Raw genomic sequence first — 22,569 nt, 5'->3', positions numbered from 1 at the left:
CACGTGTATACCTATGTAACAAACCTGCACATTCTGCACATGTATCCTGGAACTTAAGATAAAAATAAAAATAAAAATAAAAGATTATCGATTTTGTCTTTATCTGTGTCATGACCAAATCAGATCTGCACGTGTGTACAATAAACAACGATAATGACTTAAGTTGTCGGAGTGAGAAAGAATCTATCAAAAATCTATGTAAAATAATCTTACCTAGTGGCAAAAAAATTACATGAATTCAGGTACACAATAGGTCGTCCATTATTTCCTTGGATACCCTTAAAATTCTTACATCTTTAGTTAAATCCTAATGTTAACCAGTATCTTTAGACACAAAGCAATAAAATCAGAATATCGTAAATTTCACTGCTTTAATTTAATTTATATACAGTCTCTAGTATTTTAATTTAATATCAACATTTAGGCCGGGTGTGGTGGCTCACGCCCGTAATCCCAGCACTTTGGGAGGCTGAGGCAGGCGGATCATGAGGTCAGGAGATCGAGATCATCCTGGCTAACTCGGTGAAACCCCATCTCTACTAAAAAAAATTACAAAAATATTAGCCGGGCGTGGTGGCGGGCACCTGCAGTCCCAGCTACTCGGGAGGCTGAGGCAGGAGAATGGCGTAAACCCGGGAGGCGGAGCTTGCAGTGAGCCGAGATCGCACCACTGCACTCCAGCCTGGGTGACAGAGCGAGACTCAGTCTCAAAAAAAAAAAATCAACATTTAAAATATTATTAATATATGATTTACATGCATAAATATTCACATTAAAAATAAATGCATTTGATGGATTTTCACTAACTAAACCCAGATCTAAAAACATAATTGAACCAGCATCTCGCAAAACTTTCTTCTACCCCATTCTGTTTCATTCAGCAGCCCTCTAAGGGTAACTATCATATTAATTCTAACAACATAATTTTGCTAAGTTTTGTAGATTACACAAATGGAATAATTTGGTATGTTTTCTCTTTTGTCTTTTTTTAAGTCGGTAATTTATTTGTGGTATTCATACATATTCTTGCATGAAGTTACAGTTTATTAATTCTCACATCTATGTATGTATCATTACAAAAATATACCACGATTTATCCAGTCTGCTGTTAATGGGCAGTAACTGTTTCAGTCTGAGGCTATTCAACTATCACTAGTACTAACATTCTGTGTTAGTAGTAATCTGCAACCATGATTATTGAATATATGTTTCATAGTGAAAAACAAAAAGTGAAGTAGTGAAAAAGAAAGATTACTCAGAGGATACAGCTGAGATCCCAGAAGACAGAGCCGAGAGTCATGGATGATTATTCTTAGGTCTTGAAATCTAATGCAGTTTGCTCAGCTGGATTTCAAAACTGTTTTGGACCAGAAGATCAGGAAGATAATATATCATGATCAAGTGGAATTTATCCCAGGGATGCAAGAACAGTTGAACATATCCAAATGAATAAATGTGATGCATCACATTAACAGAAAGAAGGACCAAAACTACATGGGCTTCTCAATAAATGCAGTAAAAGCATTCGATAAAATTCAACATTCTTTCATGAGAAACCCTGCTTTAAAAGTAGCTTTCAGCTTGCAGTTTATCATATTACATGGATATTTTGACTCTCGCTTCAAAATGATGTCCATTTGGGCTTGTGATCATAATTCACAATGGAAAAAGTGTTAATTTTTGTTTCATTCAGGATTAAGAACAAGCCTATGGCACAATTTGCTTAACCCCAGGGAGACATACTTCCTTTCATGCTACCATCAGTTTATCTTACCTTCCTTCCAGCTGACCACACTTCACAATGTTGTCAATGTATTTAAAATTTAGCAGACTTTTCAACTGTGTTCTATCAGGGGAATTTTTGCATACACCTGGATCCACTAAGGGGATGGATTCTGTTTATAAGAACTTTGTCATTGATTATATTTATGTCCATATTCATATCTTTGTTTACATCTATATATTAATGTCCATACCCATAACTATGTCTACCCATCTTATTCAACTGATGGTTAATTTAGAATGGATATTTTAAAACGTTTTTGGATTACCTGAATACCATAAACGTGTTGCTTGTTCTCATAGTTTGATATTTGTGTATTCCATTTATTTAGATCTGTTAATTTGAGAGAGCCACTTTTCCCAGTTTCATCTGTTGCTTCATCAGTATAATTAGAATAACAATATCTCTAGACAAAATCACAGGGTTTTATTGAAGTTTCAGATAAGATTGCATATTGAATCAGCTTTGAAAATGCTGGCATGCAAATGCAGCATTATTATTGATATAGAAAAAATGAATGACATTATTTTATAATCCCTAATGTTGCCCTTGAACCTCTGAGCTATTCTGCTTCAAGGCATTTTCATCTTTCTTTAATGGGCATGTTTTCTCCAGCGAACAAGAGTTTGAAACTGAGAACTGATGATGATTATTTGATGAGAGCTAAAATAAAAGACTGTTTGAGGACTTTAGGTGAATGCACTATCAAATGGTGAAAATGCATATTTTCATCTTCTTTAATCATCCTCTCTTTGTGAGTTGAAATGGAGAATCATCAAGCTGTACATAATTTATATGTTAACATCAAATACAGTCATATGATTTTATTAAACATCCTTCTATACATTCTCTTTGCATTCATTTTCATCCTAACTACATCTTACATAATATAGTCATACCCTAATAAATTATAGTTAAGATTGCAATTCTCTCTGCTGTTTATAGTGATTTAAATTTTAGAGAGAACTTAAAGTGTATGCAATATAGAATATTTTATCAAAATGTCAAAAATACACATATAAACACTGAAAGAGACAACTGATATTAATTTCCTGTGTTTCATGTATAATAAGTAATTAAATTGCCTCCTGTTAGCTCACACTTCAGATGTGTGCATTGTAGGAAACTTTTATTTGAAAAATGGGGCTTGGTGGTATACATTTTTATAAAACATATAAAGTTATATAGTATAATAAAAATAATTGTTATACCTATAAATAAATTTCTTGGCTGGGCACAGTGGCTCTTTCCTGTAATCCCATCACTTTTGGGAGGCCAAGGCAGGTGGATCGCTTGAGTTCAGGAGTTTGAGAACAGCCTGAGCAACATGGCAAAACCCTGTTTCTACTAAAAAAATAACAAAACGTAGCCAGGTGTGGTGGCGTGCACTTGTGGTCCTAGCTACTTGGGAGGCTGAGGTGGGAGGATGACTTGAGCCTTAGAGGTGAAGGCTGAAGTGAGCTGAGATCTTGCCACTGCACTCCAGCCTGAGGAACAGCATGAGACCGTGCCTCAAAAAGTCAATAAATAAATAATAAATAAATAAATTTATTTTGATGTACTCTCTATCCAACAATTAACAACAACAAAATCTTTTGAACTCGTGGGATTTACGACAAGATAAATCTAGAAATGCCATGATTATCAATCAGTTGAGAGAATATTTTCTTATTTATTCTCTTAGCTTTCTACTTTGAAGTAAATTCAGGTGAAAAAAATTATTTTAAAAAGGCACCAAAATTCCTATGTAACCTCAGCCATATTCCCCAAATAGTGTGTTTGACACATTCCCTTTATTCCCTTGTCATCCCACTCTCTTTCTTACGATATGTTGTGTTTCTCTAGAGAAGCCTGTTTAATATAGAAGTTGTAAAATATCAAGCAGTCAGAGAAAGAATAAGTATGTTAGGTAGATGTAAAGAATTAAAAGTTAATTGGAACAAGACGTTTTCAGGCCCAAATGGAGTGAGATGGACATGGAGACCGCCACATTTGTTTGCTGGGGAGCACATAGAGAATGCCCAGGTATGTGATTCAAGAGAGTGCAAAATAGAGGGAAGGGAAGTAGAAACAGATTCTCTTTTACATCTACATGTTGAGGTCTGGCACACCAGAATGTGCCTCTATCCTGTAACACAGAAAAATATTCAAAATGCTAATGAAATAAACATAACGCGTGTAAAGAGTTTGCTACGGGGACTACAAGGCCCGGCATATTCAGTAGCCCTGTACTTGGGGTTTGCTGCAAACAATATGGCACCTTGATTGTACTTTGAGAAATGGCGCATAATTCCAGGAACAGAAAAGGAAAACAGAAGGAGTCATTGAGTTCAAATTTGAAAAACATCTATCTGATAAGCGGTTAATATCCAAAACGTGTAAGAAACTCCTGAAACGCAATAGCAAAAACTCAAATAACCAGAAGACATACAAGTGGCCAAAAGGTATATGAAAGGATGTTCAACATCACTAATCCTCTGGGAAATGCAAATCAAAACCATAAGGAGATATCACCTTGCACCTGTTAGGATGGCCATTATCAAACAAACAAACAAACAACAACAACAACAAATAATAATTAAAAAAACAGGGAAATAGCAAATATTGGCAAGGATGTGAAGAATTTGCAACTTTTGTGCACTGCTAATAGGAATATAAACTGGTACAGGTTTTCTGAAAAACAGCATAGAGGTTCCTCAGAAGATTATAAAAGGGGCTCCCCTATGATGCAGCAATTCCACTCCGAGGTATTTATCCCAAAGAACTGAAATTAGAATATCGAAGACGTAGTTGCCCTCCCTTGATCACTGCAGCATTATTCACAATAGCCAAGAGGTGGAAATAACCTAAATGCTCATCGATAGACGAATAGATTTAGAAAAATATGATGCATTCATGTAACGAAATATTATTCCACCTTAAGAAAAAGAAAATTCTGTCTTATGCTTACATTGTTGAACCTTGAGAACACAAGTACAAACATTGCATAATTCCCCTCACATGAGGTAACTTAAATCCTCCAAATCATGGAAACAGGAAGCAGAATGGTGGTGGCCAGGGGCGGGGTGGCAGGAGAAAGTGAAATGGGAAGTTGCTGTTCAGTAAGCACAGAGTTTTAGTTAGGAAAGATAGAAAAGTTTTATAGATGTGATGTACAAGAATATATATATAGTTAATAATATGTATTCAACACTTTAAAAATTGTTAAGAGGATAAATTTCACGTTCTGTGTTATATTTATCACAAAAAATGCAGTTATTGAGTCTTGATATCCAGCTAGCTAGGAAGTTGCAGGGTTTGGAGTAAATGAAATTCGATTAAAATAAAAAAATATGTATGTGCACCCTATTGTTTTGAATTATACCTTCATACCTAAAGTAAAAATTGTTCTAAATTCATTTTCTCTATGGCTGGTTGATTTGAAAAATTTTCCTTCCAACAGTAGGAAACTGTTACTACTTACTCAAATACTACTTACCCAAATTAGATTACATAGAGAGGACTGAAATAACCAATAAACTGAATAATATAGTATATGCCGGTGTATCTTTATCTACATATCTATACGCATATGCATATACACACACTGCACATGGTTAACTTCTCAACAGATAAAATATCCAAGGACGATTTGCACATCTTGACCCAATGTTGACCAATAATCTTACAGTTAATCAATATTAAAAATTAGAAATCACACATGCTGTTTTCCAAACAATATTAATTTAAAAAGCTAGATAATTTCCACTTCAAAATCAAATCCATACCACTATATTACTTGAGTTTAATTGAAATTAAAACCAAGAGTAACAACAAAAAAGTATCATACTTACAACATCGCATCATATGCTGATGTGGGAAAGGAAGTAATCAGATCAAATTCATCACTTAAATTCTATCTCCTGGACTACAAGGACAAAAATCCAATTTAATGGGGCCAGGCGCGGTGGCTCAAGCCTGTAATCCCAGCACTTTGGGAGGCCAAGACGGGCAGATCACGAGGTCAGGAGATCGAGACCATCCTGACTAACACATTGAAACCCCATCTCTACTAAAAAAAAAAAAAAAAAAAATCCAATTTAATGTTAGTTTAATGTTAGTGTTCCATTCAAAAAGGACAAAGGAGCAATAACAGATAAATATCAATAAAGATAAAAACATTTTGGCCAGTATATGTAAGGAAAAAGTAAAAGAAAACGGATGGAAATACAGAAGGAATGAGAAAATTTGTAATGAGACGTCTGAAGGGGATAAACATTACAAATGAGTATATGACAAATTTATGCCAGTAAATGTGAAAAATAAAGGGGTGCTGTTTCAGAAATATCCAAGTTATCATATTAACCGAAAACGTTATTTTTCTTAGAACAATGATTCCAAAGATAAGTTTTGAAAAGTCAATCTTTTTTCTGAAATGACCAGGCCAATATTATTTCATGGATGTTTTCTTACTAAACTTCAAGGATCAGATAAGTTCTATATTATATAAACTCACAGTTTCTCAACTCATTATGAGAAGCTACTGCTGTGGCTCTCAAAATTGAGTGTACATCCAAGTCACCTGCTGGGCTTGCAAAATCTCAGATCACTGGCACCAATTCATTATATCTCATCAAGTATTCTGAAAGAGACCTAATGAGTTTTTATTTCTAACAAGTTCCCAGGTGATGTTGATGATACTGATCCAGAAATCTTGATGTCTAAATAGGCGACATATAGACTAATCGTAATGTTAAGCACCAGTGCAAAATCTTAATTGAATGTTGCCCATTTGATTCTGCCTGTGTTTCCCTTATTTAATAAATGACACAGCTTTGGTTAAATTAAATATTTGTTAGTAATTTTCAAAAAACTTTTCAAGCTAAGACTGCATAGCTTATTTAACTTGGAAGGGGTATGTATTACCATTTGCTGGAAATATATATTTAGTAATAGCACAGATAAAATTCTCATTTAATTGAAAGATTAGCAGCCACTTGTTGTATTAGGGAAACAAGAAAGTGTAAAAAGCTAGAAAAAGTAATGAGATGTATGTAATGGAAAAAAATAACAAATCTGTTGTACGTGTAAATGATACACATATCTTCCTAGAACATACAAGATAATCAGTAGGAGAAGGATTAGAATGAACATGAGATTCGAGTTGAGGTAGTCATATTTTTTAAAAAGCTGAAGACATTCATGACTTCTTAAAAATATGTAATATCTAATTTGAAAATGTGATAGAAAAATATTCCATTCATAACCACCCCAAACATGTAATGTTCTGAAAAGCGTAAGTCCCTGATGAAAGGAAGGAATGGGCATATCAAGTTGTTGGAAGAGAAAAGGAACTGTAAAGGTATCAATTTTTTTATATCAATCCAGAATATTAATGTAATCTCAGTTAAAAACACAACAGAGGATTATGGAGTTTAATAACTTCATTGAAAATAATCTATAGCAAAAAGATATGCTGGTAAGTTTGGTTCACAGAATTAATAGTAATGATATATTTTAGTATTGGTCCATCTTCACAAATTTCAAATATAAGAACAAACCCTTAAAGTTAAATTTAACAATATCAGTTTACAAAATGTTGATATGCTAATTCAACATAATTACTCAAGCAAAAGAGTGTCCCCAGTGAGATATCACCTCACACCTAGGATGGCTATTACCAAAAAGATAAGAGAAGACAAATATTGACAAGATGTGGGTAAAAGGGAGCCCTGTACACTGTTGGTGGGAATGTAAACCAGTACAGCCATTATGAAAAACAGCATGAAAGTATCCCCCAAAATTAAAAATAGAACATTATCCAGCAATCTTACTTCAGGGTATATGTCCAAAGAAAATGGAACCAGTATGTTGAAGAAATATCTTCACACTTATGTTCATTGCAGCGTTCTTCTAATAGCCAAGAGGTGGAACCAATCTAAGTGCTCCTTGAGGGATGAAAGGATGAAGAAAATTTGACATGTAAATAAAACTCACATACCCAGTGGAATACTATTCACCTTAAAAAAGAAGGAGCTCCTGTTACTTACAACAACAGAGATGAACCTTGAGGGCATTATGCTAAGTGAAATAAGCCAGACGCAGAAAGACAAATACTGCATAATCTCACTTATGTGTAAAATCAAAAGCAAGTTGAACTTGTAGGAGCAGAGTAGAATAGTGGTGGCTAGGGGCTGGTGGGAGGGGTAATTGGAGAGATGTTGGACAAAAGGTACAAACTTTTACTTATATATAAAATGAATAACTTCTGGAGATATAATAAATAGTAGGGTAATTATAGTCAGTAACATTGCGGCGCATATTTGAAACTAGGTAAGAACAGATTTTAAGTCCTCACCTCCCCGCATACAAATGGCAACCACAGGTGGTAATGGATTTGTTAATTGATTTGATGGTAATAATCAATACACAATGCATACATATATCAGATCATCATGTTGTTTGTAAAATTTTTATTTGTCCTTTAAATATTTTAAAACAAAAATTTTGCAAACATGCAACAATTCTGACCATTTGTGAAAGGTACATTTTGTATGTTGATTTTTTTATTACTGGTTTATGTATTTCCCCTCACTCCCCTCTTAGGAAAACTGAACACCAATTCTCAACCTTCATCCCCAGACACAGACACAGAAGGATGTGGTGGACACTAAAACACCTGTGACTAAGGGAACCCGTCCTGCTGAGGGAAGTCACAGTCATTCCCAAGGGTGTTCACTGAGGAAGTGCCTTTGTCCTGCATCTGCAACCTTGGATGGGTGAGGGTCCGGGGCACCAATAGGCATCACCCACGCTTTGTGGGGACACTAAGGCCCGCACCTAAAGAAACAGTTGAAAGGAGGACCGGGGAGTCAGAAAGATAACAGTGTCCTCTGACCACTGCTTTTAGCCACCTTGATAGCTGCTCAAATGAGCTCTTCCTAGTGTGCGAACTGCACTTGTTCCAGTTTTGTTTCATTCCCAGAGGTGAAGGTCACACATCAGCACTTTCACGGCCAACCACAGACTACAGCAGACACCTAGTTTCACTTTGAGGAAGAAGAAAGATGGGGTAGAAATGACAAAGATTTTCCGATTTCATCTTTACTGGTATGGTAGATAGCTCATGAAAATTGTTTGAAACAAAATGAAGGGTTAAATAAATTTTAAAAGTTTCTTTATCACAGATTACTTTTAGTATTCTAATATGTAGTATAATATGTGTATATAAGTGTGTATGTATATGTGTGTGTATATATATGCTTATATATAGGTATTTATAGCCTCGAGCAGTTGGTAGAGAAGGCAGATTTCACAAATTTATTTGGAGTACTTTTGTGGTAAAATAGTCTAAGAACTAGTGTTCCAAGTGTGAGAAATATTAATACAGAAGATTTATAATTTATTTCTGTAATAAACGTTAAGTTGTCAAAAATATATTACTTTTTAATACACTGCAAAATAAAACTTGCAATTTTTTTCTGGACATTAGTGTCTCCATTCAAAATGTCATTGATCTGTGGGGTTTTTTTTAATGTGCTTTTTCACGTTTTGGTATCAGAGATGCTTTAGTTTTGTAAATTGATGTGAAAAATTCTTAACTTCTTCTATGCTCTAAAGCAAAACTTCCCAGACTTTTTCAGTTCAATGATTCTTTAATATCTGATTTTTTTTCCCACAGCCACCCTAGGTCAACGTGAATATATAACAATTCTGTTTATCAATAACCAATTCCAAAACACCTTAATATTGATGTACTAACACTGAATAGCCATACTGAAAAATAAAACACCATAGTGCACAAAGATTTAAATAAATTTTGTTCTTTATTCTTAAATAACTACAATTTTTACTAATGGGGTATGAATGACTTTGGGGTTCAACTCCTGAAATGAGATTGGAGACGATCACTTGTACTTGATGTTCAACAAGGGCTTTCGTGGAGTTCTTTATTTTTCATCACAGCAACAACCCAAAAGCTCAGCTTTGGAAAGATCTGATGTCATGAGAAGGAATGTATCCTCCTCCAATGCTGAAATGATCAACGTTGAGCTACCTGTCAGAATGGGCTCCAACAGACGTTGTGCGTCACTGAGCTACCTGTGTGAATGTTATGTTCCACCACGTTCCTCTGAGTTTCTGGGGATCCGCTGGAATTCCTTAGCATGTCATTTGGAATCCTGGCTTTAGAGAGTTAAATAATAATAATAAGTATAAATTTCTAAGACTGTTTGTAAGAATTTGATCTTCAAACCTATTGGGAAACTACTGGAGTAACTTCACTGACAGGATAAAAATATATGAAATATTTTCCCATTATAAATATTTCTACATGTATTTACTGCCTTCATTTCTACGGTTGCTTATTTCTGTATTACCACACATTTGCCTTATTACGTGCATGTATTAAAGAAACAAACTTTGTATTATAGTTTTTACCATCAGTTTCTCTCTCTCTCTCTCTCTCTCTCTTACTTTGGTTCCTCTCTCTCCATTCATGAGTCTGCTTAATCTTTGCCTCTCTTCTGATTGCAAGGTGTATACTTCAAGCCTAACTTGTAATTCACCATTTTAATGGTGAGCCTTAGTCCTAATATTCAGTATCTCCACTGATATTTTTCATAGACCACCAATGATATTTTTCAATTCTAAAAAAACTTAACAGCTTGATCATCTTTTATGATAGCAAGTTTGTGCTATTTTTGACAGAATATTCTTTTGATTATTGTTGAGAAAAACTGCTATTAAAAAATATTCTACTGATTCCCAGAGTTATTCTGTTTCAATGTGTCCAGTTTTTAGTGTTAAGAGCCTCGTTTTTGTTATTTTTTTCAACAGTTTGGCGACAATTGTTCTTTTAACAGTATTACAGGGTAGAGTGGACCCCAGAGAGCCATGTAGGTGACTCTAGTAAAAACCTAATGAGGAAATAAACTTCTTAAAAAGGCAATTTTATTTTTGCCTATTTTTGTCACCCTGTATATCTAAAATTTTTTACTTTCAAAGAGGATAAAAGACAGAGGAGTGAGGCTTTGTTGCAGGCAGCATCTCCTTATTCAGGAGCAACCAGCCTTACCTGAGCCAACAGGGACAGAGACTTGATTTCCAACTTGTGGCAGCCCTGCCTTCCAGGCAATTCTGCACCTGCACCTGCACCTGCACCCTGTGATGGTAGATGAATCACACAGCAATTTCTCTGGTCCCTAAAAAGGCTGGAGCTTCTTCAAAGATTTGAGGAACATTGTCCAGACTAACTCAGAGTTGCTGACAGGTTTCCAGTTGGATGGAATCATGTGACATGCTCTTCCTCGGAGTGAACTTCAGTAGTCAGACCTCACCTTCACTTTAATTGATGCTCTAAATTTCCTGCGATTATTTCTTAGTGGTTCTGGAATGTAGGCAAAACATCTGCCTAGATTTTCAGTAGTCATAAAGAATGCAATTTTATATATTAATCATGTATCTCCAGTAGACAGTTCGGAGGAAAAATTCAAATATGAATTAATGTCTGGAACTACGATGTTTTTCTGTATTTAATATTGTTGCTTAATGGGAAGATTGGTTTAATTATTTTACACTTTATATCAATTATACATTAATCACATTCCAGGTTACAAAAATCTGAGCTAAATATTTGGAAGTATGTTCCAGGCTTTGAGAAAACCAATGCTCTATCTTTATGTTGAATCTCTCCTTATCTTTTGCATTCCTGATATAACATTGTCTTCAAATTCAATTTTAGCTCTTCTTCAATTTTAGGCAATATTTTGAAGGACTTCTCAAGTTTGCCCTCTCAATAATTTGAATGTGATTTACTGATTCCATTGCAACGGTAATTTCCTATTGCCCCACATTTTCCCTATTTTTTCCTTTTCTTATATTTTTGGAAATCTCCCTTTTACTTTTCTCTCATTCAGATTTCTTTTTAGCCCAGTTTGCGATCTTCTCATTTCATTTTTCATCGATTGTTGAATAACATGTAAACCTTTACAATATTTGAAAGTAAATAGCAGATTATCTCTTAAAAATATTTTAATATAAATTTGTTAAAATATGTTCCTGATATGCTTCATAAATTCTATGTTTCCTGCTTTCATAATTTCACACATTTTGTTGATATTTACTTACTTACCCACTACTGATGAAATGGTTATAGTCCTAATAAGAGACACTAGGGGCAGCTAAAGATATTGACAAAAGTTGAATATTGGTGAGAATATAGACTGATTGCAAGTCTAATACATTACTGTGTATTGAGTGCACATTTTACAATAGGCCCCATCTATGAAACCTGATGATCACATTCTCTATGGCCTAGAAATTCCACATCTTGAAATATGTGCGTATGTTCGTGAAAACACATGTACAATAATCTTCACAGTGGCATTATTTGGACTATTTGAAATTGACATACCACTCAAATGTCCACCAACAGGAGAGAATATTTTTAAAAACCTTTGGTGTATTCATACAATGGATATTTTGCTGCAAGGAGAATAAATACATTCCAGTTACATGCAGCCAAGTAAATGGATCTCAGAACTATAATGTTGAGTGAAAGAAGCTAGACACTGAAGAAGACCTACTGTGTGCTTCCATTCATATAATAAAAACAACACAAATCTATGGTTTTAGCAATCACGACAGCAATTGCCCTTGGATGCGTGATATCCAGAGGGCACGCATATACCCTTTGTTGTTATATAGTGACTGAGGTTGTACACAGTCACCATATCACACCAGAGGGTATAGGCAGAGCTACTGATGTTTAATATTGTTCTATATGTCTGTTTTGTAGTCATGTTCACGTTGTAAAAAATAATGATTTTTATTTATGATATCTGCATTTTCCTTCTCTCTGTCACTTCCTCTATATGTATATGTACACACATATAAACATATATAATACTTTAATTGAACATTTACATAAGATAATGCATATTTGAAAACAAATAGATGTCGCCGAATGATTTCAGGCGTAATCTACCAGTTCATACAGCTGAGATATTTTATGCCTGTGTTGATTTTACTCAGGAGCTCTTTTTAATTATAGTACCATTTAGCTCTAATTGAATATTTATTTTAATCTTTGATCATGTAAAATTCTGCCAAATATGTATCTCATGAACTTAAGTATTTTTAATTGTAAATTGACTAGTTCTAGATGTATATTTTATGGGATATCGAGTGCTTTTATATGTGATTTTATGATTTATAAATACAATAGGGGATAATATCACCTCAAATACTTATCAATTATTGTATTGAGAACATTTGAAATTTATACTCAGTAATTTATTACTTACATTATTATTTATTATATTCACCCCGCTCTCCAATATATCTCAAAGAAAACAATGTATTCTTCCTCACTGATGCTTTGTACCCTTTGACCACCATCTCCCCATTTCTGTCACCCCCTAGTTTCTGGTAAACACCATTCTACTCTCTGTTTCTTTGAGTTGAATTGTTTTAGGGTCCAAATATAAGCGAGAATGTGACCCAGCAATCCCACTTCTGGGCATTTACTCCAAAAATTTGAAATCAATACGTCGAGGAGGTACCTGCACTCTCCAGTTCATTGCAGCACTATTTGTAACATCCAAATTATGGAATCAATCTAAGTATCCATCAACAAATAAATGAATAATGAAAATGTGGTGCATATGCACAAAAGAAAACTATTCAGACATAAAAAAGAAATTTTGTCATTTGGGGCAACATGGATGGAACTGTAGAACATGATGCTAAGGTAAGAAGCAATGCACTTGTAAACATGCAAGTTTACATACAAGTTTGTGAACACACACACACACACACACTCTCTCTCTCTCTTTAATCTCCCAAGTACCACACAGACTTTATGCAAGTGTTGTCTACATACTTTCTTGTTTTTGTTTGTTTTACTTTTTCAAGGCAGCATCTCGCTCTGTTGCCCAGGCTGCAGTGCACTAGTGTGATCTCGGGTCACTGCAACCTCCGCTTCCTGGGTTCAAGCCTCCCAAATAGCTGCAACTAAAATCACAGGCCACCACAACCAGCAAATTTTTGTATTTTTCGTAGAGATGAGGTTTTACTATGTTGGCCAGGCTGGTTTTGAACTCCTGACCTCAAGTGATTCGTCCACCACCCACCTTGGCCTCCCAAAGTGCTGGGATTACAGGCGTGAGCCACTGTACCTGACCTACACACTTTCCATCCACCACTCCTCAACCTTTCCCAGCTACAGTCCCTGCCTGCACCATTCCAACCAAACAGCTCTGGCTAAGTTCATATGTGACAGTTATGCTGGAAATACAACAGTCAATTAAAAATGACTATTGTACTTGAAACTTCCCATGACTTTTTCAACATTGATTTCTCTTTTTTCCTGGATTTGATCTTCGTTTCTTTTGCCTAACATGCTTCTTGCTTCTTTTCATTTTTTGGATCACTCCTTCATTGTTCATGTTACAAGTTTTTAAATTTGACTTTTCTTCAGGATTCATTCCCAAGGCACTCTTGTTACTCTGTGTGATCATCCTGAGAAACCTCAACTAGCCCATTGCTTCAGAATATAAATAACTCTAATGTTTACAGCTAAGCCCTACGTTTTTCTCCAGTATATCTAACTGCTTAATTTATATCTTCTCTTTGGATGCATCAAGACCTCGGCAATTACAAAACTTAACTCGTTCTCCCCTGGCCTCTTCCAGTTTTTACGTATCTCAGGAAAAGGCAGCATCATCCACTAATATGATTTGGCTGTGTCTCCACCCAAATCTCACCTTGAATTGTAGCTCCCATAATCTCCACGTGTTGTGGGAGGGACCTGGTGGGAGGTAATTGAATCACGGAGGCAGGTTTTTCTCATTCTGTTCTCATGGTAGTGAATAAGTCTCCCGAGATTTATAAAGGGCAGCTCCTCTGCACACACTTGCTTGCCTGCTGCCATGTAACACGTGCCTTTTTTCCTTTATCTCCTTCCACCGTGATTGTGAGGCCTCCCCAGCCATGCAGAACTGTGAGTTCCTTAAATCTCTTTTTCTTTACAAATTACCCAGTCTTGAGTATTTCTTCATAGCAGTATGAAAATGGACTAATACATCCATCCTGTTGTTCAAATGAGAAACCGAAGTGTCAGCCCTGGCACCTTCTTCTCCTTCCCCTGGGGAAATCCCCTGCTGTGCATTTCACCTGCCCTGAAATCCACTGAACTAGACCTTCCAAAGGTCTGACATCCACACATGGTCCTCAGTCTCCACCACCTCTTTCTCCAAGGTAACAGCAATGCTGTGTGAGCTCCTGAAATAGCGTCCTGTTTTTCAACAATTCTCTTGCCTTTTACAATTCATTTTTCACAATGCAACTCACATAACCTTTTGCAAACTCAAATCCAGTATTTTTGTCCCCTAGTTTAGAACGTCTAAGTGTCCTGCAAGCAACTCCTGAAATAAAGCCAAACTCTTCAGCATGTCCCTAAGGCTCTGTGCCCCAGTGGCTGCAGAACCTTCCCTACTACCACATGACCCTGCCTGGGCTCCAGCCACACCCGCTTGCTATTTAAATCTCTGTTCTCCTGTTACAGGCGTTTGTGCATATTGTATCCTCTCTCCAGAATGATTGTTCCCTCTAACTCACTTAGATAAACACTGCAAGCTCTCTTTACCTCTCAATTCATTATTCATTGCATCTCTTTTCAGATTTTGTTAATTTGGCAAATAAAAATTGTATGTATTTATCACGCTCAACATGTTTTGATGTGTGTGTATATATGTATATACATGGTGTGTGTGTGTGTATATATATTATATATATGCTGTTGCCTTGGAGATGGAGGTGGTTGATATATATATGTGTGTGTATATATGTGTGTGTGTATATATATGTGCTTGTGTATACATATGTGTTTTTTTGTGTGTGTATATATGTATATATATGTACAGTGGAATGGCTTGAATTAGCTAATAACATATGCAGTCCCTCACATACTTATTATTTATTTGTGATGAGAACACATAAAATCTAATCACTTAGCAATTTTCAAGAATACAATGTGTTGTTATTAACTACAGTCACCATGTTGCACGTATTCATTATTCATCCTATCTTAAAAGAAACATTAACCGGCCTCTCCACTCCTTTGGGATTTCTACGACACACTTCACAGCACTGCACAGCACTGTCTCACAGCACTTAGGGAGTTGCACCCTGAGCCTCTAGCACAGTGACAAGCACATAGCAAACACAATGACATTTTGTAAATGGTTCGTCAGTGGGTGTGCCAGTGGTGCAGCAATACAGGGGAAAGGGAGGTCGGCAGTAAGCAAATTCCCAGATGAGACATCATTTCCCTCTGCATATGTTAATTCATTTTTATTTTTGTTTCTCTGCACTTTGCTTTCCAATTTTCTGTTTATTCTAATTTGAAGTCAGGATGTTCCCAATTTTTAGTCTTCCCAATGTTTTGCCTACTGAATCCAGTAGGATTCAAACACTTCCAAGCTTAGGTTCATTTCCAGTGGTCTGTGCTCATAGCCTGGCAGGTTTCAGCTTATGAAGGCTCCTGATGTCTCATGGCAAACATCTTTCAATAATAAATGATTCCCTCTGCCCGTAGCTCATTATTCTTCCTGCAAAGGAGGGCGGGTTGGGAAGACTCTGCCAGTATATGTTCTACTTGTTTGCCATTCTCTGGGATGAGTTATCAGAAGAGTGTATTCAGGGTGATATGGGTGTATTATTCACATTGGTCAATTTGGGTCATATTTAGAATAATTTTCTCAGAATTTCAGACATAAATGTGTCTTTTGAAGTTTGGACATAAATACCACTTATTCACTATTTTTGTTATTGCATACTTTTAAACAATTTGTACCTGAAGTACAATATGATCGCAATATGATGTCGAGTAACCATTTTGCACTGAAAAGCTAAATTATTTACTTTCTGGAAGAACTGAGGTGTTCGTATGTGTATTAGGGAGTGAAGATGTCTCCAGTATATAGGCATGTGTTTTTTACTTTCCAGAATCATATCCCACTGGTATCAGCCAGGATTCTCCAGATAAACAGAGCCAACAGAGAGAGAGACAGAGAGAGAAAGAGAGAGAGAGAGAGAGAGAGAGAGAGACAGGGTATGTTATGGAGACACTTGTTCAAAATTTCCCAGGCAGGTTGGGACACCAACAATCCTGCAGGAGTTGATGCTCAAAGTCACGATGGGGATATAATTTCTTTCTCTTCAAGGGCCTCAATTATTTTCTTAAGGCCTTCAACTGATTGAAAGAGGTCCACCCACACTTTGGAAGGTAATCTACTTTATTCCAATTCTACTAATTTACATTAGTGGCATCTAAAAAACACCTTCACAGTAACATCTGGACGGACGTTTAACCGCAAACCTGCACACCAGAGCCTAGTCAAGTTGACACATAAAAGGTAACCATCACACCACTGAATTATAAAAGTAATAATATAAATATATGTAAGTTTTTCTTCTTGAACATTTTTTGGTAGAACTTTGAGATTCCAGATGTATTCTGGACTTACTCAGATATAGAAACTCCCTTACTCCTGATTAAAAAGTACTTCATTTGTCTAGCTGCTAATTGGAATATGAAGAGAGAAAAATGCATCTGTTTAGTCTAGAAATAGAATTGTTGTCGTTACTGCTTTGTTTCCAAATATACGCCCTAAGCACGGCCCAGAGAAGCCCTCTGAAATCATGAGACCTTTGAGAACAAACTCAACATTTCCAAGTCAAATAGGAAATGAATGGAGACTTGTTAAAAGTCACTAGCTCTCAGCAATAAAAACCCTCTGGAGAAATTCTGTTCCATTTCACAAGGTTGGGATCAATTCCCTCAGAGCTAGATATTGGTCATATTTATGCAGTTGCATTATCTCTAAGGGTTTTGATTTTTACAATGAGAGTTTCTCTAAGTTCTAATCATTCACATGTCAACAGGAGAATTTAATATATTGCTCACTGCATCCATTCAAGTGTGCGAAAGTCATAAACACCTCTTTCCACAGTCACGTAGTGGTTCACTCCAGGTCCCTGAAGACATACGATGAGTTGTATGAATCGCACGTCAGTGTCTAAAAACAGGTCCCTGTGGCTCAGAGAGGGTGAATGCCCTCCACATGAATGTATATTTTCAAAGGGAAGTCGCACCATTGGAACAGGTTCTACTAAAAGGGTTAATTTTTAAATTCCATAAATACTCTCTATTGCATTCCATCTTATAAGCATAGGCATTAATGGATTAGAGAAAACAATCAAAACTCTAGACTACTTTTTTTAATATGCAAAGGTCTCATCTGATATAAATAATAAAGTGATTACAAAGGATTTTGAAAGTACAAAGTGCTAAATGGTATAAAGTGCTTTCACACTTTAGTGGTTGGTGCTGCTCAGAACAGTGTGGATATACACTCCTGACTACTGAGAGAGAATTCTGAGTTGTATAAATATGATGATATATTGCATATTTTCACCTGATCCATTAGTGCTTTTCAAATGTTAAAAGCTCCAATTCTCCGTAACAGCCATGGTTTTCTTTTTATAAATTTTATTTTTTGGAATTATGTAAATCAATATGATCCATATCTCTGAGAAGTATCAAATGGGAAGAGATACGTATAGTCTTGTTATGTGAATATATGCACTCATATAGCACACATATGCTCATATGTGCAAATATATTCCAGAAACAAATATTGAGTATATACCATGGGCACTGAAATGAGTCAGACTTGACCCATTAATGTAAGTAAGAAAGAAAGAAAAAAAAAATAAACCCAAAAGGAAATGGTCATTTTCATATGGCTTCTGAATTTTATTTTTAAATAGATCATTGCATTTAGCATTAGAAGATCTAGGATGAAGTCTAGACTTTTTATTTGCTTCCTGTGAGACGTTGGACAGGTTTCCAAAAACAAAACAAAACAAAACAAACAAAAAAAAGTATCCTTATCAAAAAGGGGAGGTGATAATATCTTCCCCATAAGGGTATTGTGAAAATTAAATAGGGCATGGCTTTTCAATTTAGTGACATGTTGTAGATCCTTAAGAAATGTTAGCCTTCTTCCCTTTTAACATGAAGCAATGACTTCAAACTCTCAAGGACTATTTGAGAATTTGAAAGTATCTATAAAACTGTCCTCAAAATGGACTAAGGCATAATTATAAATGTCAAAAACCCAACCCATCTCCTTTAGATGATAAAAGTGTACGTTATGTTCTGTGTGCATTGTCCTGGGGGAGATTAGTAAATAGTCCATGATAAGAATAGTGAAAGTAGTTTGACTTTGTTGAGTTCTTTCCCATTCTTTCCTTTATACACAACCTTGTGACATTTTACTTTTGCTGTTTTCAAAACATACAGTATCAGATCTTTCTACAGTAAGTCTCACAACCCTCCTAATAGTTTCGGATTCTTATTTAAGTTGCTATAAAGCAACCAAGGTCTGGTGAAATCCGGTGCTAGTAGTTATGTCTTCCGGGCATAAAAATTGATTTTTCTCATCTTTCATCTTGTCATATAAAGATCATCAGAATGCCCTTTAGATCACATCCTGGGGCCCTGCTGTAATATTGGCAGAAATACAGTAAAGATATAGGTTCCATGCTGAGGATCCTGTGCAGACATGAACCACTGTTCTTTAGGTTTTTGTAAATGTTAGATTTGAAGTGACCCTTCTAAGTCGAAAACACATTCCTCCCTGCATACTACCAGGTCAAATTGTTTTGCAAATCAAACCATCTCTTAAGATCTGTGTTGGGAACATATACTTATTGCTTAAGCAGTGTATCAAACTGGCTAACATTATAACATTATATTGTAATTTGTTTTTCTTTTTCTTTTTTTTTTTGAGTTTCAGTCTTGTTGCCCAGGCTGGAGTTCAATGGCGCAATCTCAGCTCAGTGAACCTCCACCTCCCAGGTTCAAGCAATTCTCCTGCCTCAGCCTCCCAAGTTCCTGGGATGACAGGCACCCACCACCACGCCTGGCTAATTTTTTGTGTTTTTATTAGAGATGAGGTTTCACTATGTTGGCCAGGCTGGTCTTGAGCTCCTGACCTCAGGTGATCCGCCTGCCTCGGCCTCCCAAAGTGCTGAGATTACAGGCGTTAGCCACCGTGCCCGATCCTGTAATTTGTTTTTCTAAAAATAGCAGTAAGTTTAATAAGGGACTACCAAATTATTTCCACTCTATCACCATCGTTAGTTAGCATTGCTGTAGGGTAAACTCAGTGTGTGGTGCCTCTGCTGTGCATATGCTGGCTGTCAGGTTACAGGCATATCCGTAGCATGGGTCGAAGTATGTTTCCATCAGTATCAAGCTTAAAAGTCAGCAAAGTTCACCATGGGTCATATTTTTGCCTCATAAAATTTAGGCTGAGTTGCCTTCTGAATGAGAGTGAGAAATAGGAAAATCGGACTTCAGAGAAACACTTGTTTTGTTACATAAATAATTCACACAATGTACTCTTGTACAGGACTTTTTTCATTTGCAAACATCACAGTAAGGCATCCTCAGCCCAGTGGCAAATAGAGAAAATCTAAAGCTTTGTGCTTTCAAGGCCAAATCTGCACCATTTGATGCCATGTTTTTAGAATCATTAGACCCCAGAACACTTCATCTTCCATTAGTGTAATTTCTGAAGTCAGAATTTTTCTCTCATTGATTCCAAGCAGATGAAATAATTTTGCCTTCGGACTTTCTCATCTCCTAACCCACATGCTAGAATGAATTCCAGGTTTCCTTAAATCATTCAAGTATTCATAAAATTAACAATACTTATTGAGTAGCTAAAATGGGCCAAAATTACTGTTAATGGCAAACTAAAAAATACAGAGTTTGGGCTTTATTGTTTTTGTTGAGTATTCATTTACTTTGAATCTGTGTTACAAAATAGTCTCTCATATATGTATAAATTCATAAAGTAAATGATGTTTTAAAATATTCAGTCTGTCTGCATTTTATGAAATCAAATAGAAGTATTTCATGCTCTCAGGAATATATGCAAGATTTTCATACATAAAATGACAAAATCTTCTGTGAATTAAGTAAATTTTTCTAATCAAGAAATTTTGAGATGCTGATTTTTAGAAAATAACAAGACTTGTGTAAGGATCACTCAGTTTTTGCTTGTTTATTTCAAAGGTGATCAACAAGTCTTCTCCTATGCATTGGTAGTTTCCTATTCTTCTACCAGTAGAATCTGGAATTATGGCAAATAGATTCTATCTGCCTAACAATATAAGCTCTTATTAACAAGCCAAGTCACTAGATGGAGATATACGAATGGCTGTGTAGGTTTCAACATATAAAAAAAGAAACTCCCTCAGAACAATTATAATGTTTGGTCATGATATTATATTATAATGACATAAAAATTGAAACGTTGGAAAGTATGTACTCTTTTAGCTGTTTTATTATAAAGAAAACTTCATTGACATAAAATCTAACATCCTTGCTGCATTACTGTTAATGTTAAAACATACTGTAATGTTAAAACTTCATTTCTAAATTCCTGTATTCTTAGAATAGCTACAAGAACATGCCTCCTTATATGAAGCTCTCCCATATTGAAGAAACTGGGCCATCTAAAACCACATTCTTGTAAATAACATGTGAATATCCTGACATTTTGAAAGATAATTTTTTAATGGGAAACCTGATTTTATAAAGGCAAATGATATGTTAGTCTACAGTTAATGTGTCAATATTAAAAAGGTATTATAAAGCTAAGTATTTTCAGGTAAAAAATAATTGTTTCCTAATTAAATGATACAATTCATTTGAAATAAGTTAGCATAATGTCCAGAATATTATAAGTTCTCAATAAAGATTATGTAATTTTAAAGTAACTTACTTTAGGCCCAAGGGAATATACTTGGTTTTCTATTCTATTGTCATTTATTAAACAAGAGCAATAACAAAAAAACTCTTATGCATATTATTTGTATGTCATTAAAGTATAACATTTTTAAAGTTCAAACTTACAAAGGCACAACTACCTAATTTATTTAATAACAACAACACTAGAAAATAGAAAATAATCATTTGGTATTTTTTTCCTTTTTTACATATGATAAAACTGAGACTTGGAAAAGTCAAAATTTCTTGCCTAAGATCATAGTATAACAAGACTGTTCAACCCAGAACTCTCTACCTCTTGCGTTTGAATCCATCCTTCTACAGTACCTTGTTTCTTGTATATATTATTTCTTGTATAAGAGGAATAGCTAGGTATGAATTTCTCTACTCATGTGTGCCAATGAATCACCTTACTTTTTCCATCTTTATTTAAAAATGGAATATAATGATAAAATCAGACCTCCATGTTAAAATTAATTTTCTACAATTTGATGTTATATCTGGCTTTTCTTTTGCAAAAAAATGTCTAATTCATGTAGAATATAACTTTTTTAATGTAGACATTCATATGAAAGAACTGTGAGTAAAACTGAATCAGTCCTCTGATGTGAGTTACTATTTTTAATAAATTTAACACTTACAACAATGCTAAAATGATCAATTCCTTTTTCATTCACCTGCAGAATGTAATAGTCTAGAAATTCATAGCAAGCAACCAAATTAGGTGCATTATGTTAGGTCATTGAGGAATCATTTTAAATTGCTAAATCTAGAAACCTATGTAATGATAACCTTTAAGATCACAGAAAATTCAAAAGGTAGCAGTAACGACTCCTGTTTGTGAATTTCAATATATTGACAGAGCAACAGATGATGCAGAAACTTGAGGTACTCTAGTATTGTTATAAAACATCAAAAACTGTATCTGGCAGCCCAC

The sequence above is a fragment of the Mandrillus leucophaeus genome, unplaced genomic scaffold, assembly GCF_000951045.1.
Source record: "Mandrillus leucophaeus isolate KB7577 unplaced genomic scaffold, Mleu.le_1.0 Scaffold574, whole genome shotgun sequence".
Classification (NCBI taxonomy): domain Eukaryota; kingdom Metazoa; phylum Chordata; class Mammalia; order Primates; family Cercopithecidae; genus Mandrillus; species Mandrillus leucophaeus.
The sequence above is the reverse complement of the archived record's forward strand: the minus strand, read 5'-3'. Positions refer to the sequence as shown.